General features: G+C 38.4%; 1 pseudogene across 1 annotated transcript; it reads right to left on the reverse strand.

Annotated features, from left to right (window-relative positions):
* Nucleotides 1-351: 351 nt before the first annotated feature.
* On the reverse strand, nucleotides 352-3,184 carry LOC149554091 (G-type lectin S-receptor-like serine/threonine-protein kinase At2g19130 pseudogene; annotated as a pseudogene). The gene has a single exon (XR_016353224.1). The product of XR_016353224.1 is annotated as a G-type lectin S-receptor-like serine/threonine-protein kinase At2g19130 pseudogene (transcript).
* Between the last annotated feature and the right edge of the window lie 3,463 nt (nucleotides 3,185-6,647).

The following is a 6,647-nucleotide window of genomic DNA, read 5'->3' on the forward strand; positions in this document are numbered from 1 at the left end:
GGGGAACTTTCAAAGGTATCGCCCCACTGGATGGAATGTTCTCTCCTCATGCGAGCATGAACTGACACACTCTAATTCCTTCTACAACAGTAGATTTAACTTCTCACACACTTACTAGCTCATCTAAAGCACTGTCAATCAACTCAATACGAAGTTGACATAAATGAGAACACAATGACTGACCTTATTGTCATCAAATCATTACCAATTATGTATGAGAGTTTGTCAATTTTCTTTATTGAAGAGAACATTGAACAACGATCCTTAATTAATGAGATTCTTTAAATTTATTTTCAATAAATCAAAAAAAACAAAATGATTAACAATTAGCTTATTTGAAATACTCTAATATTACTTTAAAAAAATTATTTAATTTCAAATTTATTTTTCCTTTTAACTCACAACAAGTAATTCATTTGAAAGAGGACTGTTTCTATGAATGAATTACAATACTAGTGTAAGTAGGAAAATATATAGTTGCACTCCCTTTCTCTGTACACCAAAGTAGATTCCACCAGCTTTTTGACATTAGCAATACAATCTCACGCAACTCCAAGGAATTGCACGCACACTCATCTTTGGAAGCAGAAATTATGAACACCTTAAGGCACATCTGAATGAACTTTCCAGCGGTACACCCGTCACGTTCATCAATCTTAGCAAGAGATTTCCCTGGAGTTATCGAAATGAACGAATTCATGATGTAGCAGTGGAGGAGTGACCTTTAACTAAGATAGAACATGGTGTCCTCTTCCGTCAAGTAGAAGTTGCAGAGCTTTTGATGTTTGAAGATCGAGAGGACCCTGCAGAATTTTGATGACCTGCCACATGTAAGGTCTCGCCTCTTCTCTTTCCTGAACGCACCATCCACCTACCATGGTAGCTCTTCTTATCTCCTCCCCCTCCGAGTTGCCATGACCAAAATCCTCATCCTCCTCATACAACAAAGGATTCCCCCTTCTCATCTGCTCTGCAGCCCACGCCTGAAAAAACTTATTGCTCGACTCCACCATCAGATCTGCATTCCTTCGCCCTGCAATGATCTCAAGCAGAGTCATTCCAAAACTATAGACATCAGCCTTTGCAGTGATGGGCAAACCAGACATCCACTCGGGCGCCAAGTAACCCCTCGTCCCTCGGATGAAAGTCTCTTCGTGGCTGAAATCTATTCCCTCGATCTTAGCCAGCCCAAGACCTCCAACTTTAGGGCTAAATTTCGAGTCCAGCAGGATGTTCTCGGGCTTTATATCGCAGTGCACGACTTCCTTGTCGTGCAAATAAGCGATCCCCTTTGCGGTCCCCAGGGCTATGTGGAATCGGGTCTTCCAATCAAGGACCTTGTATTGGGCTTTTGAATTGTCGAATAAGAATGAATCCAGGGATCCGTTGGACATGTACTCGTACACCAAAACATTCTGCGACTTTTCCGAGCAGAACCCACGGAGCTCGATCAGATTCTGGTGTTTTAATCTCCCCACCGTGCTCAACTCCTTGTGAAATTGTTTCTCCCCGTTCCTCGAGTTCCCGATTTTTTTCACGGCCACTTGACTGCTATCCCTCAGTGTGCCTTTGTACACAGAGAAGAATTCTCTACCTACCAGCTCCTGGGTGAAATTCCTGGTCGCGGTCTTGAGCTCCTTGTAAGTAAACGCTCTGAGAGATGGGTTGCAGGACTCCGCCCACCTCTGCGGCGGTACGACTCGCTGCTTTCTCCTGAATAAAAACATAAATATACCCAAAACGGCTGAAAGCGCAGCAACCACGCCGAGCACTGCGCCTACGATAGTTGCTGTTTTGTGCTTGAAGGACGACAATTCCTTGGCCTGAGAAAGCACAGAGGCAGCTACTCGAATGAAAACATTTGAGTTGCTTTTTGTTGGAATGGAGTTACGCATGTTCAGCAATTCTTTAGACCAGATCTGGCAGAGTCTCGTCGACGGATTGAACGTAAACGCTGTGCAGGAGCAGTTGAGGAGGCAGGCTTTCTCGCAATCTTTCTGTGTGGTTGCATCAGGATATGACGAAGCAGAATCATTAGGTAACGTGACGCGCAGCTCCAGGAATCCGTCCGTGCTGCCGTTTTTGGCATCACAGTTCAACGAGCTCTGCCGAACACAACCACTCGACCACGACTCTCCCGACTCCCAGGTGCGAGTGTCAGCTGGGGTGAAGCCTTCAACACAGCTGCAAGACTGAAGATTGTTGAAATTGCAGGTTCCGAAAGCGCCGCAGAGACCATATACGGAACATTGGTCTGTTGGTTGAGACCAGATCATGCTCCATTCCCCATTATCAATTAGAAGATAGAATTGCATCCCTCCAGACTTTGTTAGGACGTATCGTGACAGCGCGTTCTTCATATTCGTCAATGAAAATGTGAAATACAAACCAGATTTAGTATCTTCAACACTGATATTGTAGAAGTCTGTGTTCGCCATTTGTGGGATTTGACTGAAAACTTTGCCGTCCCATGTTCCGCTTGTCCAATACTGCACAGAATTGTTCCATTTCAAGATGAATTGTTTGGTTCCAGATGGATCGAGCTGATAAGAGAAAAGCCCAGGAGAAGGATCCAATGAGCTTTTCCAAGAGATCAGCTTTTGCTGTCGACCGAACCTCATGCCTGGCAAGAAAGTGTCGACTGGATAGTCGAAACTCTGCCATACAGTTTCAGATTTGGTGTCACCGCTGAGCATTACAAAGTTACCAGACTCTAATATCACAGCCTTAGAAGACTTTTTGGTCACATTGACAGACCAAATAGAAGCACCCGTTTCGTCGAACAGTACAAGATCACCCTCTTCTGACAGCTTCAAAACACCAGACCTGGTTTTCACAGGAGTCTCCCTGTTGGCCACCCACACATATGTTCGCTCTTTTAAATTGGCATACCAGATGCCGATATACCAGCTATTGGAACCATCTGGGCTGAAGAAGCCCAGTTCAAAAGTGCCATTCTTTGAAATTATTGTCCGATTTCCAGTAATTGAGGTGCCCAGGGAAAGAGTATCCCTACCCTCCACTGCAGCAGCACAACTTTTCAGTTGGATACACAATCCAAATAACAAAAGCAGGCTTAAGCAAAACTTCCCACTAATTTTCTCCATTGCTCAATTACAGGTTAACAATGGAGAAATCTCCCTCTAGAGTTAAAGTATAGGAGGCATGCTCAAGCGGAAACCCCCGCGGACCCCTCCCCCCCTCCCTCCCCACCGAAGGAGAGGTGTCACTTCCAAGAGACCTTAAAAGTCAAATTACAGGTTCTGGAAGAGACTATTCCATGGATGGTCCGAGATTTTAAAGAGAACCGCCGTTCAAAACATTCAATGTTACGGTCAGAGTCACCGTTGCAAACCGCGTGGGAGTTGCTGTCCTTAATATTCAATATTTAATATATTTGTAAATCTTAAATATTAAAGAGACAAAACAGTAACTCTGACCGTAACATTGCGTGTGAAAGCTTAAAGAGACACGTTGCGGGTCAACTTTTGAACGCATACCCAGAAGTCCGTGATCGTAGTAAAGACGCAAGAGGAAGGAGCATGGCATAGATCCACGGATAAAAGCGACAGGTCATTAAGATACAAAGACTCTTAGCGTGAGTTTATCTCGTTCGCACCAAGTCCTTGCACGTTCCACGACTTTTAACACGTCGCGCATCCGATCCTATGATCGCAACGTGACATATATCACGCTTTGCCAAAAATTACCTAATGTTTGACAATTACGGCACAGATCAGGGCTTAAAACAATATTCAAAAGAAACTTTGTTATCGCAATTAGGTATTTCGAATGTGTTTTAAAATGTATAGTCGTCAAGATTTCAACTCGATTGATTTATAAATTGTATAATTTATTTGTAGTATTTTAGTGTGCAATAAGTATTTCATATTTTTTTTAAATAATTTTTGTTACAGGTACTATTATTTGTTTTACAAATTTTGCAGTTGTTTGAAAATGGTTTAATTTATTTGTAATTTAATACTTATTTAGGTAATTGAAAATGACATGCATATTTGTGGCCAAAAAATGGAGTTGCACAAGTGTCACACAAATTATGTTCATCAACTATCATAATAATTGGTTTAGATGGAAAATGAGAAGTGATACATGTTTTCTATTTATAAAAACAATTACCTCATTGTTATATGTAATGTTATGATGGAGTGCACTTATGTGTCATTGCTTGCCTTATTTGTTATAGAAAACTTTGTAATCAGTAATCATCTTTAGAGAGCCATTCTTGTATTGGGTATGCCAAGTTCTTGAACCCTGTGTACATGTCATTTATGTAATCAATATATCTCTTGTATTCATCAAATGTGAATTGACAACTTTGCACTTTTATTCTAATTAATGAAAATGAAAAATTTGAATCTTACATTTAGTGGTTATTTTAAATTTGGCTTTGTTGGAGGAGTATTTGATAATGATAGTAGGCGAGCCTCCTCTTCTTTTATTCGTGCAACAAATGGTTTTTGTTGCATATGTGCATATCTTTCAAATGTGAATGATGGTTGAATTCAAAGGTCTGCAAGTTCACGAACTCTTGTTATTGCTATGAATGTTAGCCCTTGTTAATCTGTGTTCCCAATGTCAATGGTTACTTTCTGAAGTGTAAGGCCTTGAGATTTGTGTATTGTTAGGGCCCATGCCATTTTTAATGGTATTTGCTAGTGGACTATAATGTGGGTTGTTGTGGTCCCATTGGCCCAATATAGTTTTTAAATTCAATAATGACAAACAAAGGGAGTTGAGGTAGTTTATTACTATCATTGTACACAATTTTTTCGACTTTTCCAAGTGCACCATTGACAAGTCCGGTTTCTACCAATAACACATGACCTCTTGGTTAGTACATAAGAGGATCTTCTCTTGAAGTTGTTCTTTCTTTGGCTTTGAGCATGATAAACCTCGAAGTTTCGCTACATTTGATATGGCATTTGGCTTTGCTAAAGATTATAGCATGCATCTGTTGTGAAGTAATACCATTTCATTTGTAGACAAAAGATGTATGGAAGACAAAAAGATATTTTTCTCTTTTGAGTTTATTGTAGAACTTGATCATGACACCAGAAGCCTCCAATCTGAAATTGTTGGTGTTGCATTCTGTAAATTTGGTAGTGGTGTACGGAATTATATTTGAGCAGAACTATCTCCACTTTGTTAAAACATACTTTCTAATGTAACAATAGTTTTAAAGCTATGCCATAGTGTGCCACCATAAGAGCTGGAGGCACACATTAGGATGTCTTTGACAAGTGGTAGTTGTCCCAAGTCACCAAATAGAATAGATCTAAGCATCCTCCAAAGGGAATGTGGTTATGAACAGGAAATGTTTGTCACAACCTCATATCAATTTTTTAAGTAACTTTGGTCCAATGAAACTCATTTCCTCTATTAGAACATAGTGAATGAAATACATGCTCTCTTGGAATGTTGCTAGTGCTTGTCCCTAGAGGGGTGCCCTTTTTTTATTGGTATTCAGAGGGAAGAATGAATTGTTGATTCTTGAATGTTGAATGTTTCTATGCTTGTACGTGCAAGTAATAACATTAGTGACTAACCATGTGGTGTTGAGTTCACCTTTATGTATTTGATGTTTTTTTTATCAAGTGTGACTTTCCTATGCTTTTTGCACCTTGAATAATGACCTTCAATGGTAATTATTAAGTGTTGGAATGTAGATGAGTTAGAACAATATCATATGGTTTCTTTTGTTGTATTAACAATCTAGTTTCTTGTAGCGGATTAAGTAATTATGGGGTTTGAAATGCTAGGCCATTAGATTGTATGAATGTTGTAGCTATCTTCTTTTGTACAGTATTTAATTATGAATCTTAACAATTGCTCCTCAAATCATATTCATGACTTCCTAACATTGCTAGATCATTTAGGTCAATAGGAAACCTAGGGTATAGTCCTGCAAAAATTTACCATTCATTATGAACTGTAGACACCCAAAATTGGGCACATCTTTTAATCAGTACTTTCACTAAATTAGCAAGGGTTTTAAAGTTAAAATCATATGTATTTTGGAGAATTGAGGATGAATCAATCAAATTTGAATTAAATCAAAAATTCAAATTAATTGAAACTATTTGAACCCATTTGATATTTTACACATGAAATTTAGTTTAAAAGAAATTAAAATGGTTATTTATTCCCAAAAATCAATTTTATATTCAGATATCTCCAAAATCATATTTTAATCAAAATGGGGACTTAAAATCATATTTTAATCCAAATGGACCCAAAATAATAATTTAATATTTGAAGTGGGATTCTCCATTATGAATATTTTATTCAAAGTGGATATCATGGATATTATTATTTTATTCAAAATGGACCCAAATAATAATTTAATATTTGAGTGGATTCTCCATAATGAATATTTTATTCAAAATTGGTTCATGCATATTATTATTTTATTATTTAACCTTAAAATGGGTTCCTAAACCAATTGTTGAAGAGATGTGTCCAAAAGAATCCACAAAAGAAAAGAAAATATGGGTTTATAAACCCATTGTTAAAAAAATGCAAAGAACAAAAATGAAGAAAATATGGGTTCCTAAACCCATTGTTGAAGAAATACATTCTAAAGAATCCAAAGGCAAGGAAGAATCAAAATCTATATGGATTCCCAA

The sequence above is a fragment of the Cupressus sempervirens genome, chromosome 6 (genome assembly GCF_028749045.1).
Source record: "Cupressus sempervirens isolate cs-2001-9-10 chromosome 6, ASM2874904v1, whole genome shotgun sequence".
In the NCBI taxonomy this organism is placed as follows: domain Eukaryota; kingdom Viridiplantae; phylum Streptophyta; class Pinopsida; order Cupressales; family Cupressaceae; genus Cupressus; species Cupressus sempervirens.